At 38.0% G+C, this 19,143-nt stretch overlaps 1 protein-coding gene across 3 annotated transcripts in view; it reads left to right on the top strand.

Annotated features, from left to right (window-relative positions):
• The window catches only part of TOX3 (TOX high mobility group box family member 3), a 155,360-nt gene that overhangs the window by 39,901 nt on the left and 96,316 nt on the right, over positions 1-19,143 (top strand). Inside the window, exon 2 of one of the 3 annotated variants that reach the window (XM_068956098.1) lies at positions 12,700-12,817. The exons of the other annotated variants lie outside the window; for them this stretch is intronic. The gene's annotated coding sequence lies outside the window, so the exon portion shown is untranslated. The remainder of the gene's footprint in view (positions 1-12,699; positions 12,818-19,143) is intronic. 3 annotated transcript variants of the gene reach the window in all.

Genomic DNA, 19,143 nt, shown 5'->3' with positions numbered 1-19,143 from the left:
GCTGCGGAGGTAAGAACACCTGACTAAGCTACAGCAAATCCGGCACCATGATGTGTTTCAAAAGCACCTCCATCAAGCCTTCTCGATTCCAGCAGATACCACTATTGATTATCACTTATTCTGCCTTGAGTACTAAGGAAGACAGCAAAATGCTGCAACATACACCAAAAAGGGTCCTAGATTTTCTCTTTTAGCTTTTTCTGACTGGAAATAAAATGTGCTTCAGTGTATGGGAACTGCATAAAAGCGAGGGGATAGATCAGCCTCGGTTTATTCTCAGGAGAATAAGGCAGGTGAAGCCTGATAATGTCTCTTAACATGTCTTACGGCGTAATAAAGAGGATATTTAAAAAGTCAGAGATACTAAAACAGAGAGCTTTCATATGTATGTATTCAGTGCCACAGGAGGAAAAATATGAATATACTATGAATCTTTAAACCCAGTGGCACTTTTGAAGGAAAGTCAATGCAAGATTAAAAACCAAAATTTTAGATTTTTAGTTTGATCTATTGTCTTACAGTATCTTATGATGATGCTATCCTGACAAAGAGATGTCCTTTTTGCAAAGGTTAAGTAAATATCATTTGAATGCTGTCTGTATTAAAAATTCCTGTACTGTATGAACTTATTTAAATTTTGTTGGTATAAAATAGAAGCATTTAGACTTAAATAGCAGTTATCTGTTTGTTGTTGCTCTTGGTAGTAAAGGAGACTATTGCTCTGCCCCGCCTCCGAAGTCTAGGGGTATACCTGCTAGAAATATTTAAAATCCCCATGGTGGTGTGAAAGCCATTTGGTTATAATTACCTCATAGCTCATGGCTACCAATAAGGTCAGAAAGGCTACAACTGAGGGAATATTTAGCAATGAGTTGAGAATCTGAATGGATACTTTTATGTCATTTTGGGGGTATGCAGCGGGATGACAGAGACGGATGTGCTCTCTGTCTCTCTGCTGAGAAGTAGGCGTTATCAGGACTTGGGATAACTCCTCATGCTCTCTTTGGCCATATGTTATTTTTATATTCTACTCCCACGCGTCAGGGCTTCACGAAGTACACAGGCTTGGGGACCAAAGAATGTGGCTTCATCCTGAAGTACAGCATGGCATTATTTGGTGTGATCTGGTTGTCCTTGTGATTCAAGCCCGTTTAAAGAAGATGTGTAATAGTGCCAAGCCTGAACTGACTGGAGTCAGTCGTGAATATTTATCATGTCAGTGATTTGGCTCCTTATTCAATGTTATACCCCTTGTAATGTTGCTGCTGACCAGATGAGCCATGCTAGTGGTGGTGGGGGGAGCACATAAGTAAACAAAGACCAAATTCTAACCAAAATAGGATTTCAGACAAGATCTTAAAAATTGTCCTCCCTTATTACCATTTTGGGAAACCTGGAAGGCCTGAAATGGTAACTGAGAAATACAAACATAACTGAGTGCAGGAGAGGGCTGCTGTAGAAGTCTATGTATTCAAAACTGCTATAGGAAAGAGGAATAAGAAACAGTTATTTCTGATAACATAAGAGCTATGTAGGTACCCCATGACACCGATAAATGGCATGTTTAACAGAAATCAAAGAAAGTGCTTACTCATTTTATACTGTGTAATTCATTTGTAGAACTCATTAGTATCAGATATTGTGGGGGCCAAAAGTATATATGGATTCAGAAAGGGGTCATACAAATTCACAGAGTTAAGTCCAGCTATGATTGAATATGATGATCCCCATACAAATTCCAGCTCAGAAAGTCTGTAAATCACTGATTGCTGAAACTTGGTAGGCATACCTCAGACAGGATCCTTCCCTACACTCCCCAGTTCCTAGTCTTCGGTTATCCCCTGTTGGTCAGTGTCATAGGCAAGAACTTTAGCCTAGCTCAGTGTATCCTTTCTCATCCACTTGTATAATCTCAATCTGCAACTATAAAGGTACTATCTTTGAGTTTTACGTGGCTCTTTTGCTTACATGAAGTTAACATGTGGTAATTCCTTCTCCGGTCACTGAATTGCCATACTCACAGGGCGCTTTCTATGGTTGTAGTGGTGTTGTTACCCACACTATCTATTGTGAAGGTGGAATGTGTACATTGTCTCCCTTAAACATAGGTGCAGAAGCTTATAAACTGCTCTGATCTTCCTGACTGGGAAACTTGCCCTCCAATACACACATTTGGTACTCATACATTATCTTTTGGCTTCCTATCCACATGCCCATCTGTCAGGATGGCGTTGTGCCTGCTCACAAGATGGTGTGCCAGCTTCACTAGACAATGATGCCAATCAAATAAGAGTTGCTGCAAGTGCTTTCTTTTCTGAAAGTAGCCTCTCTCAGGAGAAAGCAATGCTATAATGGTGCCACTTGTCTCCTTTCTCCTGTTTACACCTGCTGACACTTATCCTCCAAGACAGTGTTGAAACTGTAAAGGAGAGGAAGAGATGCAATGTGGGGTGACTTGAGATTATCGGAAAATATAGGCAGAACTGCAAGAGCCACTTCAGAAAGCCATTGGAACCATAAGGCGTGCTGACCATGTCGATCAGGACACAAATCCAAAAGAAGGCAGAAAGATTTGGCTTGAAAGAAGTATTTGAGAATAAAGGCATTGCTGGCAAAAAAAAGCTTTGTGTATATATATATGTATAATTTGTTTATATATGTACAACTTTGGCATAGTAACCTATAGCGCTGAAAGGTCTAAGTGTAGGCAAACTTCTTTATTCCATTGCCAATCAGTGAAATGAACGTGTTCAGCTCAGAAGAAACGGAAAACTGCGTCTAAGCAAAATCTGACATAAGTCAAATTGTTTGACAGTTTGTTATAAGATTCATATCCAGCTGGGCCTGGAAAGAACACCCTTTTTTGATTTTCATTTGTTATGTAAGCAAGAACATAAGTTCAGTATTCCACGTCTGAATGTCTAGTGGCACTTTCCATGTTGTCTGCTTTCTTTTGAAAGGATGTCGACTTTGAGAGAACGAGCTTAGGCAGAGCACAGAGCATTTCTGTGTAGTCTGCAAAGCCCTCTAAAGTGTTAGCATCTGGAAATTCATCTGATACAGAAACAAAGATAAAGCAAGACCTTAGGTTAGAAATATTTTGTGCTTTTGTGCCTGTTAAAGGTGTTATGGGCTATAAGGGAATATGATTTAAGGTAGTTCTGAAAACTCTGATTAAGACCATTTCAAGAATGTCATCTCAGCATTTCCTTCAGTATTCTTGTTCACCATGTTGTTTTCCCCATCCTTAAAAGGAGTTAGTGTTACCTTATTTTTAAATTGTGGAGTCAAGAGCAAATTTCTAAATTTGCGTGGCACATGGTAAGAAACCGGGAAGCAGCTTCTGAGGTGCACAAACCTTGCATTATTAATCCATGGAATTACTAAGGAAAAGATTAATCTTACGTAGCTTAATAAAGAATGAGTCTCAATTCCTACTTATGATGATCATCTTGATACTTGAAAGCCCCTTAATAGCCCATTAGCAACTCATTATAGTGATCTTTCTGCTAAGGTGACCATCTCCTGTAATGACAGATGAGATTAAAAAGAATATAGCTTCATAGCTTTCAGATTAGTTAGCAGTCGATATAGAACGTAAGTATTCAAATGGCAGAAGGAGAAGAAACTTGGATTATTGATTCTGAGAACAACCTAGGGAGAAAGGAAAAAAGTTCACTAACGGAGAACTAACTTCTCACTAGTGACATACAGTATAGCCTATAGAGAAACATCTATTTTCAAATTTTCAAAAATAGGAGTAAAATACTGCAAAAAAGAATGGTTATTATTGGCAAGCAGCAACTGAAAATATCAGTCTCTGTACTTGGATGTTCTGAAGCAAAACAAGAGAGGTATCTGTATTAGTATTTCAACACTTATAGTCAAAAAAGGCTGAAGATTAAACATTCACAGAAGGTGAAATGAGCTGACTAAAGTCACCAGAAAATCAAATATCAGAGCTAGAAATATAATCTTGTTTATGTGTTCTGTTTCTGTGTCCTGTCTGGGCCAAACCATTACCTCTCAGGGTCAATATTTTGGATGTTGTCTAATTACCTAATATTTTGAGATAGCAGGACTTGGGTATAAAGAAATTGAAAAAGTAGTAGTCCATGAACTCTTATTGGCTATGCAAAGAGAAATGCGACATTTTACATTCATAGTTGAAATTGATCTGGAAGAGTATCCAATACCCTATAAACATATGATCTGTTTGTGACTAAAGTTTTTTCACTAGATAAGAGTCCACTTTAGTCATAGGAAGTGTGTAAAATCTCTATTATGTAAACAACCTGAAAGCCAACTTTTTAACTTTACCCTACTGAGAATAATAAAGGTCAATGATTGACCCAGAAAAGCTCAAATGAAGCTTTACTTGTAATTTACCTCCAAAAAATTTACATCAACCATTTTCGGAAGAGGAGCGATATAAATGACTCTTTGGAAAGGGTAATTTAGAGTGACCCTCGACCTTCTCCTCTCTCCTTCAGGCTGCTGATTACCTACGTTTGCTTATTTTATGTGAAGGCAGCTTCAGTCTTCTAAGGCAGACTTGAATCCATTGCACACTAGCATTTTTGGGACATGGGATTAACACACTGTAAACAAGATTTATCTTATCAGACTTGTACCAAGAGACTACTATGTAGAACTGTAAATTGTCATGGAGCTGTCTCCTTAATCCTTTCTGCATTCATTTTTATTAGATTTCTTACTGCTTCCTTCAATCATGTTTGCAGATTATTAAACAGTAAGAGTTTGGGAAAATGCTTTTGAGCTGTCAGCTTTGACACTGCTCTATAGAAATAATACATACAAATAAAAAACCTCCTAATGTTTGCTTTAGTAGTCTGTGGCACAGTATCACGTGTGATTGTGCTGTTAGCTGCAAGACCCCAGGTGAGTTTGGAAGTGATTTTGTCTCCCTTATCATGGTCTGATGGCTTTTATAATTCTAAAGGAATGCTGATTTATTAGGATGTGAGGCTAGGGAACTTCCAGACTGACATCCAAAGCACTTTGATATGTTAAATTTCATATCTTTATTGTCATGTTAACATTTCAAACTTTCTAGAGTTTGTCAGCAACAAAGCACCTACAGCAATTAAAAAAAAAAAGAAGTAAAGGAAGGAACAGGAGAATTGTATTCATGACAATGGAGGAACAGAGAGTTTGTCCACAGCATACAGGTATAAATTAGGAGATGCGTGGGATACCGCACAGCAGTCACAGAGTTCATTCATAGCTGCGTGGGAACTTTCCAAAAGCATGGGTGTACTCAAGCATGGAGCCAACTGGAAGGTGCCTATGTCCCTGGCGCGCCGTTCTCTGGGAATTTTGGCAGCTTCATCCAAGAGTACTGCTACTTTTAGCTCATGCCTGTATGTCATAGCTGCCTTTAGGTTATGAGCTTGCAGGAAATCTCCCTGCCTTGCCCTGGAAGGAGAACACTGTTTTTTGTTTCCTAGCTTTTGCTTTATCATTTTTCTATCATTCTTTCAGGGCAAGATAGGCACCCTTTCCCTGCTCAGCTTCCTGCCACTTATGCTGGGAATTCCTCTCCAGAATACTTGATTCTTCTTTCATCAGGTGGCCTAAGTGCCTTAATAGTCCCTGTTTCCCAAAGCAGGTAGCAAACAAAGCTCCTTTTGTTGAGAACAACAGTATTTCTTTCTAGCTGCTGCTTAGCTTTTTTTTCTCTGTAGATTTTTTTTTTTCTGAGGTCAATCAAGGAATTAGCTCTGGATGACTTATATAAACCTCCTTTTTCTGTTATACAAGTAGTTAGTATATAATTTGTAGTAAGCTATTGGGAATAATGCACTACTGCTTCAAAGGAAAATCTAATTAATCACAAAAGTGATTACAAGTGAGTAATTAAACAGAGATATAGTGTAATCCAGAGGAATGCATAATTATTGACAGATTATTATAGTTTTCAAAATCTCTTACGTATTTAAGTCACTTTTGAAAGCGAGACTGCAACTCCTATGTCACTTAGATAGTTTTGGAAATGTTGTGTGCTGTTTTCATTTTTTCATTAGAGTCTGTCGCATGTGACCATGTTGAGTCATTCATATGCAGCTACCTGTTATAGTACAAGCTAGCATGCTATTAGGGTGCTGGGTTACTAAATACTGGGCCAGTGTTAAACTGGACCAACTGAAACGCATGCCATCGCCTGAGGGGGGAAAAGAAGGCTTTACTTTGCTGACGCCTTCTTAATGACACTGCATGAAGCATGTTTGGAAAACTAGTCTAAACAGAGGCTGCTCTTTAAAGTTCCTATAACAGAGCTGAACAGTTTACAAACTTCTTTACTGGTTTACATTTCCTGTTGCACTTGGACATATGGGAGTGAATATACTATGGAGAATCTTAATATATTAATAATTCTGCAGTTACAATTGAGCTGAGAGCAACTGAAGCAATAAGGCAAGGAGACTAGATGTTATGGTAAACCGAAAGCAGAAGCCGTGTATATCTGGTTCTTCTGCAGTATAAAAGAAGAAATCACAATGCCAAAAATATTAAGTTATAATATTTTTAATAAAATGCACATTCTAAGAAGGGAAAACCCATGAACTTCAACATGTAAGTGCATGGAATGAGAGGACTCAGTGGCAACCCAATTTTGTAATGAAAAAAGCATGTGTCATGCTCCTTTCTCGTTCCCATGTTTAAAAGATACCACAGAACTGGAGAAGGATGTAAAAAGAGTGGTCTAGGATGGTTCAGGGATTTGGGGATCTTATTTATAGAAAGAGAGATCAGGAAAACTACATCCATGACAGAAGAAAAGAAGAGGTGACTGTACTGATGTATTCAAAATCCTGAAGGAATGGAAAGCACTGATGCTCCAGGACACTGTCTGTGCTTGTGCCCGATACGGGTAACCGGGAATGTGAACTGCTGCTAGAGAAAGGTACAAAAGAACTGGGGACAAATTTCTTTACATATGGAATAAAATTTTTAAAAAAGGATGAAGAGAATAAAAGAACCTGACAACACCAAAAGAGGGATAGTAAACAGGAGAGGAGTTAGGAATGAGTACAGCAGGGAATATTGCTGTGAGACACGGCTGTCATGTTAGGGGCTAGCTGAAGCTAAACGGCATTGTCTAAAATGCATTGGTAAAATCAGAAATGAATTGCCCCGTGTTGTGTCCGTGCTTCCCAACGTAGTTTGAGCCTGAAAAAAACGATTTGGGCAGCTGGTCCACTGCCAGGTATTCACCCTAAAGCACCTGGCTGCTGCTCTCCAGCTCCTTCCAGAGCCTTGTCTTGGCTGGCGCAGCTCTGGCAGGGCTTGGCCGGACGGCGCTCCGGGAGGGAGGCCTTTCACCTCCGAAAGCATCGGTGACGTATTTTGCTACGTCTGTTTTAAAGCATCAGGTCTTGGAGACAAATGATCAAGTGCTAATCGTAGCTCATTTGAGAAGGAACATATCTTCTTGGTTGAACTTCATGGACGTCAGGAAATTTGGAATTGCGACCTGTGAAGACCCACACTGTTATAGAAATAAAACTTAATATTCAGTAAGTGTTAATCCCACTGTTTTAAGCCTATTCACAACTTAAGCCAATTTACAGTCTATAACCATCGTGGAGGTTTTGCCTTCGTTCATATGTACTTGAATGTCATGACCTGCGGCAAGCTGCCTTGCATGTGCCTATCGGGGAAGAGAGTCTGAGCTCCGACACCTTGGACTGCCGCTGTGTTCAGTAACAAACCAATACAATGCGGTTTTCTGCTTGCTGTCGTACAGCTACAAAGGCAGTTGATAGGAAACCACAGAAAGCCCGAGTCCATCCCATAGCAATATTGTTTACCCCAGATATTCCAGAGTCGTGATGACGATTTAGAAGTCGCACACTCTTAAAGAAGTAATGTATTTCCTTTTGATTTCTGAGCACGATTTAGGGAATGTTCCTGTGACATTTGCAGGCTTCTTTCATAGCTAATGAACTGTAGAAACATATTCTCTCCTTTTAACATAAGGAAATTGGTGTGGCTTGGCAGCTAGGGCATTCTCGTTTCTTTTGGCTGTATTTCTGGTTCTGCCGCAGCCTGGCAGGGTGATTGCGATTAGCACTTTTCCCGTACTTACATGTTTGCAAAGTAGGTTGAAAGCAGTGGCTGTGAAGTACCTGTAGGCCAACCATATCTTAGGGTTATCAGGATCCAGAAGATTTTCTTCTGTCCCAATTAGCGGTAGGTGTATTTTCCTTTTCTCTCATGTATACCAGTAACCACAGGAGACACTGGCTGGTTTTCACCATCCTAATCCTTGGCATCATTCCTCAGACAATCTGTCTATCTAGTAGTCTGTATATCTGCTAGCGTCTACTAGCATTATTTAACTTTTACATCTTTTATGTTTATATAACCATTATGTTGACTTCTGGTAGAACTGTATGGGAGTGCTCAACTTGTCTGAAAATAGGTCCCTTCTTCTTCATTTAAACCCTCCTCCAAAATCATTAATTGTGAAAATTAAGTCAATGTTTTGTATGTTCTGGTCTTTTCTTTCTGCTTAGTCCCGGCTTACTAGAAGGAAAAAGTTCTTCCTTCGAGTCTGCCTTTTCTAAGAGTTTTCCTTAAATGTAACAATAAGCACTTTTCATGGAAAAGAGTTTCAGAGAATATCACCGTGACACAGCAGGATTAATTTAAAATTATCTTTTCCATCCTCCACCCTTATGAAAAAGTAAAGCTTCAATTTTTGTTATTCATTACTTAAGTTTCTTTAGACTATAAGGAACATATAAAACATTTTTGAACCCGCTTCTTTAAATGGTTGTATTGTAGGTGAGGGAAGGGCTTTGTTTCCCAAAATTTCTTTTGCCTTCACTTGGAGTGAAATTGTTCATAGCGTTTTAAATGTGAACTACAAGCTGTTAGAGTTTCTCCTCAGCAACTGCTGTCTCTGCCAGTGTATGAATTGCATTCAGAGATTTGAATATGCAAAATGACTAGGTCAGACTGCCTTGAGGATATAAAAAATATTGGATGAAGTAAAATTTTGTCTGCAATTAAATTTGCAGAAAATCAAATATCTGTTGTTTAGTTCTAAGCAGATGTTGAAAAGGTTTTTCCTGGATGCTGTCCTTACTGATAGGATGTCTTTTGATCTGAAGCCAAATAGGAAATCTGGATGTTAGTCTGGATTTGGAAATTTTCTTTAAATAAGCATATTAGTTAAGTATGTAAATCTGCTTATCATCACTTACGGAACCTTGCCAGAGTAAGAAACATCTGGAGCTCAGCATCAGATAACTTATTAATTCACTTTTTTAGTGTGCTTCATCCAGAGTGTTGTAGGATTCTGTTATCTCAATTGCTTAAGTCAGCTTTTTCTAAAAGACAATTATTCGTAAGTTCTGTTGTGTATATTTTGAGTTGCGTGAAACCTGCAGACCATAGTTTTCTAGGCCCAGTTGCTTAGATTTCCAGGTCTGTTCAGGGGGAGGCCAAAACATGTAGTGGTGCAAGTAAATCAGGGCTAAAATAGTAGTGGCTTTGAAACACAGGTGCTTTCTTTCACAGGAGGCTAATTCTGAAAACGAATTGTTACCATTTTGGATTATGAATTACGTGGTCTGGTTTATTTATCTGAACTGGTTGCCCTGTAATGCCAAGAAAGGATTATTTGACTTATTCTTGGTAAGTAGGTAAGTACAGATATCAAAACAGCTTTCTGCCATGAAGCTTCCTCCTTTCTATAACCCCATTTCCCCTTGAGGTTAGAAAAGGTTCTCAATCTACTTCAATTTTTAAATCTATAGCAAAACATTTGTATGTGTTAGTACTTTCAGCACTGATGGATGCTGAATGTGCTGTAATGTATTTTTGCTAACATAATAGGTTTTATCAACCCATAACATGTACCTTCCTAGTTATTGAAGTGGAAATGGATACTTACTGAACCTGCGCGTGTGAAAAGCCTAGTAATTTAAGGGAACTTACTCTACTATGGAAATATTTTTAGTATTTATTGGTAAGAAATTAGTATAAATCTCTAAACAAAAACCATGTTGAAATTATGAGTCAAAGCCTTAGAACCACACATGCAAGTAAGGTATTTGCACTTCTGGATAATTATTTTAGAAGTTCACGTGTTGTGTTTAGCTGTGCAGTGAAGATGACTATGAACAAGAAAGCTGCACAAATTTCTGTGTGTATGAATTGCATGCACATAATTCTAAAACTGAGTTAACAAGATCTATTTTAAGAATTTAATTATCATTTTCTTTTATATTTGCAGTGAAGTTTGATGGTAATGGTATTATTGAAGTAAAACTTTGCAGACCTCCTAGAATTTAGGAAGTGTGTGAACACCAGTTAATATCCTAAACTATCCAGCCCTTTTTAGTAGAGACTTGGTAACAATGCAAGACAGTTTAAATTTGTGTGCCTTAACTTAAAGTCCGTTTTAGCTAAGTACTCTTGCTAGGTGACATGCATTTTGATGATTTGCCTAGATGATTTGCTTTTACTGTAACAGAAGAGTTAGGCTCATGTCAAGACATTTTGTGAATTCAGTTTTCTCAAGCACTGTAGTTTAGTGAAGTCAGCCCATAATCAGAAGTGTTGGTCTTGTGTCCTAGAACAGATTATATTACAAGTTATAACAACTTAGTGCTAGATGTGGCATCTGCTGATTAGTTTAAACGCCATCTTACAGACAGACAATAATGATCTGTATTGCTGTTTTTAATAACTTGATTGTATGTGATGTCTTTGGAGCAAGGATTGCTTTGCTGTTGTTTGCACTAGTAATTATGCAAGGGAGTATTGAGTTGGAGTTTGATTTCCTCGCTGCTGCCATAAAATGAAAGCTAAATTGTAGTATTTACAATAATTTGGAAATATAAGTCAATTAGGTGATTTCTAAGTAAATTGGTTTCTAAGGGTGACTTTTTTTTGTTAATCTTTTTCTCCTTGCTGCTTTGACTACGGAAAGTTATAGTAGGGGAAAGACAGTTGACCAGTTTTCAGAAAGGAAAGAACGTATCTTGTGGTAAATTCATGAAAGAAGTTTAGGATTAAATGAGCAAACAAAGCTCATGGGAATGAGCTTTTGTTACTATATAGATGATTGTTATATTTCTGTCTTTTAATAAGTGGAAGTTGCTCCACAACATACCTTCTGTGTGAGTTCAGCTGCTCCAAATCTTCTTCCTGATTCAAATCAATTAAGAATATATTGTTGCTTGTGTACTTGTAAATATAGTTGTAGTCTCCCTCTAGAGAGCATCTACGTTGGGAGAGAAATCTTCTCCGAGGAACAGAAGTAGAAGAACTGGAGGGCAAGAAATTACTAGCACAGAGTTGAAAAATTGTTTCCTGCAGTAAACACACAAAAATGCATTAATTTGCATCTTATCTAGTAATTATATATTGCATTACTCAGGATGACATGTGTCTACTTGTTTTATTTCTTTATAATAGGTTATGCTTCTATATAATAGATTATAATAACTTTCCACAAGTCAAGATGAAAAAATAGAGGGGATGTAATATGACATCTAAAACAAAAGCTATTTTTACTCATAAAGTTTACAATCAGTTATTTTTCAAAGGTTTCTCTGTGCTGGAGTGGGAGAAACCTATCTCATATTATTTTGGAGCCTTTTTCACATGCATCTCCGCATGGGAAAGGGCAATGGAGTCAAGGTAATTTTCAGATTGCTTTCTTATATGCAGATGAAATATATTTTACAGGGAGCATTCCTGCTATTTTTTGTTTTGATTTTATTTAATTAATGTTATTTCATCTGCATACACATGGCATACTGGCTCAGGTTCGTAGGAAGTGTCAGTTATCATGAGCCCCTTAATTTCAGGTGAGCTACAGCCATATGCACAAGCTGACACCTGTGTTTGAATAAAAATATACCCATGCATAGGGTTGTTTTTGAAATGGACTTACTGAAACGTATACTGTTAGGAAAATAGCATTGTGTAGGCAGTGGAAGGTCTAAGAATACTTTTCCAACCACTGAATGGTCAATTGGCTGTGCATAAATGATCGCAAATGTAACTTTTAGCCTAAAAAGTTTTGACAGAGGTGGTCAAACAGCTTCCATGGAGCGCTGCAAAGACAAATACTCTTTCTAATGTCATCATGGGTTACAGATTGTTATTTGCTGAATGAAAATGAAAATGCGTTCACTCATACAGAACACGGAATTTCATCACATTCATATATCTTGAATAAGCTGTTGAAAAGGAAGATATTTACTGGAATTCAGAGGGAATCTTCTTGAGTTCTTTTGATAATAAAGCCTCTTTCTCTCATATGTCACTCTGCAGGTGTCAGCACTGAAAATGAAGGTCTAAAATTTTAGCATGGAGGTTTTATCTGTTACATTATTCTTTTAAGAATAATAAATAGTATTTTTTTTGTTGAATCAAAGTGAGAATTTTGTTTTGACTGTGGATGCAGAATCTGAATCTGTAGAGGGAGAGTGTGTAGTAGTAAATAGCCAATGAATTATACCTCCCAAACAAAAATTAGTGGACAAAAGATCAAGGTTTATTATGCCTCACTTACTATTGAAGAAAAATGTCCTGGCAGATGCAATGTTAGCAAATTCATGGTGTGCTGTTCACTTTTCCACAGCAGATGAAGGACTGTCATTGATAGACTGGTCAGACAGACTAGAACAAAATGACATTTATCTTTTACAGATCAAGGATTCACCTGCTTTCTTTGCAAGAAAAAAAATGAATGATAGAGTGAAGTTTTATTGGAAGTGACACAGCTTCATCGTCACTAGCAAGCAAATGAGTGGTGGAGTGACAGAAGGTAAACTAAAATGTTCATATTTAATATTTTAGAGATAAAAGGTATGGAATTCTTCTGAGTCACTTGTACACTTTTAAGAGTGAGATTGAGCAAGATTCAGTTATGAATGGTTCAGTGCGAGGGGATGAGGCCAAATAATTCGTCAAAATTTACTCTATGGAACAAAATCATTTAGCTGCACCGAATCTCTCAGGTTGCGTGCCATGGATTCAGCCGTATGACTGGAAAATAGCTATTACATCCTCTTTCTTCTGTTTCTCCTTCCCACTGGATTAATATTAGATATTTTTCTCTATAGTGCATAACGACTCTTCATAGTTATTTGAGGGATGTTCCTCAGTTTGGTTAAAAAGTTCTTGAATAGCAAAGATTGTCTTTGTTTTCTTACATTGGAGAAGAACCTATCCACATGGGCAGAAAACATCTTTCTCTCTCTCTCTAACTCTCCCCCCTTTTGTTTTCCAGATTAAATTGTACCTTTTTAGTACAGAGGCAATGCCATAGTAAAATGTTAGTATAAGGGTTCAAGTGAGCAATCTCTCAATATTCCTGAAATAAAAAGTACCCAGCCCACATAATGTACTTCTGAAAAATCCAGAAAGAAGATGATTCTTAAAAAATAAATCTGAGAGCGATGTCCTTGGCTTGGCTTGATTACAGAAATAGATCGAAAAAAATCTTTATCTTTGAGTTCCTGCTTTGCAGCCTAACTCAAAGTATTTCTGTGTTCACACTGGTGCCTTTGTTTTATAATACTAAATGTAAATAAGGATTGCAGAACTGAATCCAATGATAGCTCCAATGCTCACTGTATTTATAATAGGAAGAAGCAATAACTTAAAACTGTGTGAAACAAGTAGAAGATAAGGTTGGAGGTCTTATAAATCTAATTTTAAACAAAGATTTCCAATTCAAATAAGGACTTGTATAAAACCCACTTTTTGAAGTTCAAATGATATTTATTTAAAATTACGGGAAGAAGTTTTGCATGCTGCCACAGTGTCTAAATTACATGGCCTGTGCAATGAAGAATTCCAGTGTACAGAGCAACTTTTCCGATGAGGATTGAATAAGAAATAAGCTAGTTTCATTTACAAACTATTAAATTTGCAATAACCATATTTAAACACTGTAATTCTCTATTGTAGTTATGTGGTATAGTTCTTTTGTTTTAGTTTGGTCATGCCCGTTAAATATATGTTGTCATGTGTGTGATAAAATGGAGTTATGAGTGATGACAAAATCAGAAACATCTGGAAATGAAAACAGAAAAGCTAAGTGTCGGATAGCAATCAACGGATCACTTATGGCAATTATGCTTAGGTAGTTAAAGTAGTTCATATGAAGTAATTTGCAGATGATCAGGCTGGTGAAGGGAGTCAATGGTGTTTCCCTTAGGCTGTTAGGGAGATTTCTGTGCAGATGTCTGTCCCAGAAATGCCACACGTTCAGGAGAAGCTGTCAAGTCCCTGAGGTACCACCCACTTTAGATGAGATAGAAGAGGGCATATGCCCTGTGGCAGTGCCGTCTATTAGAGCAGCCTGTGTAAGCTATACTGCAAAGAAATGAGCAAACTGGAGCAGAAGGAAACATGAATTGTAAGGCACGGAGAAGTTCTCCTTCCAGTCACTGTAAGCTTCCTGGCTGAGTCCAGCATCGACACCTCTCCAGTGAGACAAAGCTTACATTGTTTTGCAGGTCTGTCCTTTCCTGTTTGCCCAAGTTTTCTTTTTTCGTCATTTCAATTCAACCTGTTTTCCTTCCCTACATTTTCTAGTGCTGTTAATTTAGTAATTTTGTGCCTTGCCTTTCCAGATCATATCGATTAATAACTTCTCGTTGTTTCTGCTGCCTCAGTTTGGCTAGCATTTATCCTATGCAACAATTCAGTTTCATGCTCCCCCTTCTCTCAGTCCCCCTATATTATTATTTATTAATGGATTGTAGAACTCTTCACCAAGAAACTCAACATATCTTAAAGACATTCAATAATTAAGTCACACAATAAGCCTATAAAGAGTGCAATTATATTATCTATTTACCATATGGCTAACCAGGAACAGGCAGAAGTTAGGTAAATTGCCGTGGGTTAGAAGTTGGTGAAAGGCAGCTCTGGGAATAGAATCCAGAGTCAGATGAATTTCTTTGCCAAAAGCTTGTAGTACTACAAAGTACGTATGCCAGCTGTTGGGGAATCACTGCATTAGCCCAGAATCATCCTGTTCTAGCTTAAAGCTTAAGATCTGTTATTGAATAGGCTTTCAAACTTTGGCCTTGCCTTTTTTTTTTCCTAAGAGGACAATAGAAAAATCTGAATTTCTAAACTTAAAATAAAAACTTGTCTATGACTTCAGGTCTCTCTTATACTGGTTCTATAGATTAATAAGGTCCTTGCATAGCTAGATTTTATATTCTAAAGTATGTATTAACAGCAAATTCTATCTCAAGAAGAGGAGGTTGTTATCTGTCTTTCTGTCTGTCTATTTGTCTATCTATCTATATATCTTAGTGTGAGCCAGTCAGGCAGCATGTCCATAGCATCAAAAAGCCAGACTAGATTTGCTATTTGTGCTACCATCTGGGCTACATACTGAATTCTCTGTCACCATTAAACAGATGAATCACACTTTGTAAATAGTGATTTTAATGTTTTTTTGCTCAAGCTACTTGTTTTGCGAGGCTGGCAAATTCATGAGCAGTTCTTGAAAGACTAGGTCTCCATACCCATGTTCATCCTATTAGCACATCTCTGAACCTGTTCGGTATGTGGAATATTCAGCATAACATAACCTGTAGAGTATTCCACTTGAAGGGTTGCCAACACATTTATGGCAGCATTGACATACCCCTTTTACTATTTTCATGAAATGTTTTAAGATCACAGTAGCTCTCTGTAGGGAACAGTGTTACATTGCAGTCTCCTAATTATTTCATGATCAATTAGTACACTATGGTCTTTAAACCTCATTTGATAGTAGACATTCTTAATTTTGATGCTAGGAATTAATCTACAAAGGAGAATGCTTATGATGGACAAAAGTACTGATCTGGCCTATAGGACCTGCAAGCCAAGCATGATTGCTTCTGTAAGGTTGGTGGTCACATCACTAGGCAGCATGTCCCTATTCTCGTTGTCCTCCACTGGACTGCACCTCTGAGGGAGGGCTGGCCTGAGAAGTATTTCGTTATACAGTTGCAACCATGAAGAAATGCCCTTTGGTTATTCTGCCTTTTGGTTTCTGGTAGCTGCCCTGAAACCTGTGTGGGTTACTAGCACCTTTCCAGTGTGGAGCAGGTAGGGCCCAAGTCTCTGAGCATTTGGTGTCCTCAGCGCGTTTCCAAACTTTCAGAAACTAGTGCCCAAGGCGATACCTTGCAGAAGGGCTAGTTGCAGTATCTCACATGGACTCAGTGGGGTTGCAGAAGATCTTTAGGGGCCATTTGCAGTTTTGGCGTGAGAAAGATTGAAAGCCGAAATATAGTTTGCCTTTCTACTTCCTGGAGAAAAAAGTGCATCTGTATGAAATTGTGCTCATTACAGAGGAAAATAAATTCCTGTCTGTTAAGCAAATGGCCAGCCTTTAGAACTGGTTAGACTTCCACATCAATTATTTGGGAAAAACAGCACCTGTGTACGTTAATTATCTCTTTAATGGAAGGTTTTCAGATACGGGGTCAAAATCTTGCCTCACATCAATTGTATGCCAGAAGAATTCCATTGTTGTCAGTGGAATAACTTCCGATTTACACTGGAGGTGTTAGAGTGAATTAGGTGGATAGTATGTTACAGTGCACAACAGGAACGTCATCATAAAAGGGGACAGACAGCTTTAACTTTTAATTATATATTTTACATGTTCTTACATGATCAGTGCCCCTTTAAATACTGTTTGAGTTAAACTGAGTACAGTTTTGCTTCTCGTCTTTGTCTCATGTTTGTTGACTTCTTACTCTCCTTACTACTGTCAAAAACATTTTGATACTATAAATAAGAGCATGGATTAAATGCATTCTTTGTGACAAGCAATGTGCACTGTATTCATTTCTTTCCGTCTCAGAAGATGTATTAGCTTTTCTATTATTTTGAATCTGCACTCTTCCATTATTCTAAAGATCAGTAGAAGTAAATCTGAGACCTAGTGTATGAAAAAATGATATATGAAAAATGATATATATACACACACATATATAAATACTTTCTACTTGTGACAGATATGTTCCTGCACCTGAAAATATCTGCAGTCATGCAAACTATGATCTTAAGGAAGCTGTGTTATTTACCAGAGGGGCTCTATATGATGCTGTGATACAAAATCTTGTGTTATGATGAGATTGTGTCTGATGAATAAGGGAAATGAGCTAGGTTATAAGTATTCCTTCTGGGTAAAGAAATGGGTGTAAAGAGGAACAGAACTGGAGAGGGCACCATGCATTTGTCGTACTTCCTCATGCCTAAGCGTTTGAGTTGAATCCTAATTCCCACTGCAGTCAGGTATTCTGCAACACGTGCGATGTTCTTTTAGGGTGACACATATGTGTCCAAAACTTTTGCAGTTGACTTCAGTGAAACTATGCCTATTTGCATTACAAGAAAATGTCATCAAGGTGTATATTATACTCATTGCACAAGGGGCCCAATGCTTTTTGAAACTCTGACCTCGTCACTCTACATTTGGTGCACAGAACAGTAGGAGTTCACGTTAAATAAAACCAAGATGTACATAGGAGGAAACAGCGAGGATAGTTAGTAAATGTACATTTTGCTGCAGATAACAGACATAGGAAGTCATTAATATAAAGATACTTTGGGCTTAGTAGGAATTTGTGTATTTTCACAGGATACCATGCTAGGATAGTGATTTGCAGGCATGAGGAACAGAGAAGACAACTCTTTCCTACCTAACTGTCCTATAGCTTGCAGAAATCCAATGATTGTGACATCTAGCCTTGTGTCAGGCAATTCTGTATTGTATTTGTCTTCATTACTGAGCATGCCTCATATTCTACACTTCAGCTCACTACAGGCTCATCCCTCCATTTTACGTATCATGACGCTGGACAAGGTCAGTTCGACTGGCAGCAGAAATTAGACTTTTATTAAGTCAGACAGAAATCATCTCACTCGGTAATCTGGAAAGATAGTGAGAATTTGTGGGTTTGGCATGATAATCGTGTTTAATTACCCAGGATTTGTGATCTACATTTGCCTGCAGTTTAGCATACAGTTGTGAACTTGCAACATGAGTGTCAAACTCCCCTCTAGTGGTTGCTCCACACATAAGATAAACATTAATTTAGCTCAATGCCAAATATTTCGCTCTGAACTGAAAAAGATATCGATTCATGTAGGATTCTGATGTCTGTACATGGCAGATTTTTTTCCTTTTCTTTTTTTTTTTTTTTTTGCTTTCTCGCTCTTTTTAATGATAGAGTTACTTCACATGTCGAAATGCTATAATTAAAACAGGGATCATTGTAAAAGCAAACAAACACAAACAAACAAAGAAGAGTTATGGCACTCTACTCAGCAAAATGCAAATATGCCACCTATTGGCGGTGGCGCTGCACTTTCCCGTGGCTCCTTCGGCGCGGGAACGGGTCTGCGGGAACGGCCCGACGAACAACGGCGCGTGCGCCACGGGGCGCGTGAGATCCACGCGCGGCTCTGCCTGCAGTTGCGTGAATATGGCACTAGTGCTGAGATAATGTAAAAGCAAGAATTGAGCAGTAAGTGTGAAATAAAGAACTGAGTGTTAAAAATGTGCAAAGAATAGATTGATTCATTAAGTGTCATTAAGATTAAAGAGTTGCATTTCTTGCTAACAGAGTTCTCGGCAGCAGATTGTGAAACCAGAAATACACTCTTCCAGGCAGAAGTTTTTTGCTATGTGTGAAGAGGAAAGATATGGTGAACTTGTATGTTTCTCAGCCATCTGAGCTGCAAATTTGCACCTCTACAAGCCTCTCGGAGAATCTGTTAATAACTTTTTGGAAGCTCTTCTGCTAGAAGCTTATAAGGCAGTAAGGGTCCACACATCCACACTATCTAAGGAAAAAAGCCTAAGGACATCTGACTTCGCAAACTCTTTTGTGAAGGTTTTATTTCCCAGTTTTCAAAAGGAGCCTTCACCCAAACTTCATGCATATTCAGAACTTTATTTCTCTTGGTTATGTTTTACACAGGTACCTCTGGTCTTTGTGTGCCGGTAATCACACTTGTGCGTGCACAAGTGGAAGCTATATTTTAAAAGTGTAGTTTTTCTAACTTAATTTTCTCACGGTTTATGTAGCTGTTACCGATTTTTGCCTATTCACCACAGTAACA

Source organism: Struthio camelus, chromosome 10 (assembly GCF_040807025.1).
Source record: "Struthio camelus isolate bStrCam1 chromosome 10, bStrCam1.hap1, whole genome shotgun sequence".
Lineage (NCBI taxonomy): Eukaryota > Metazoa > Chordata > Aves > Struthioniformes > Struthionidae > Struthio > Struthio camelus.
The sequence above is the reverse complement of the archived record's forward strand: the minus strand, read 5'-3'. Positions and strand labels throughout refer to the sequence as shown.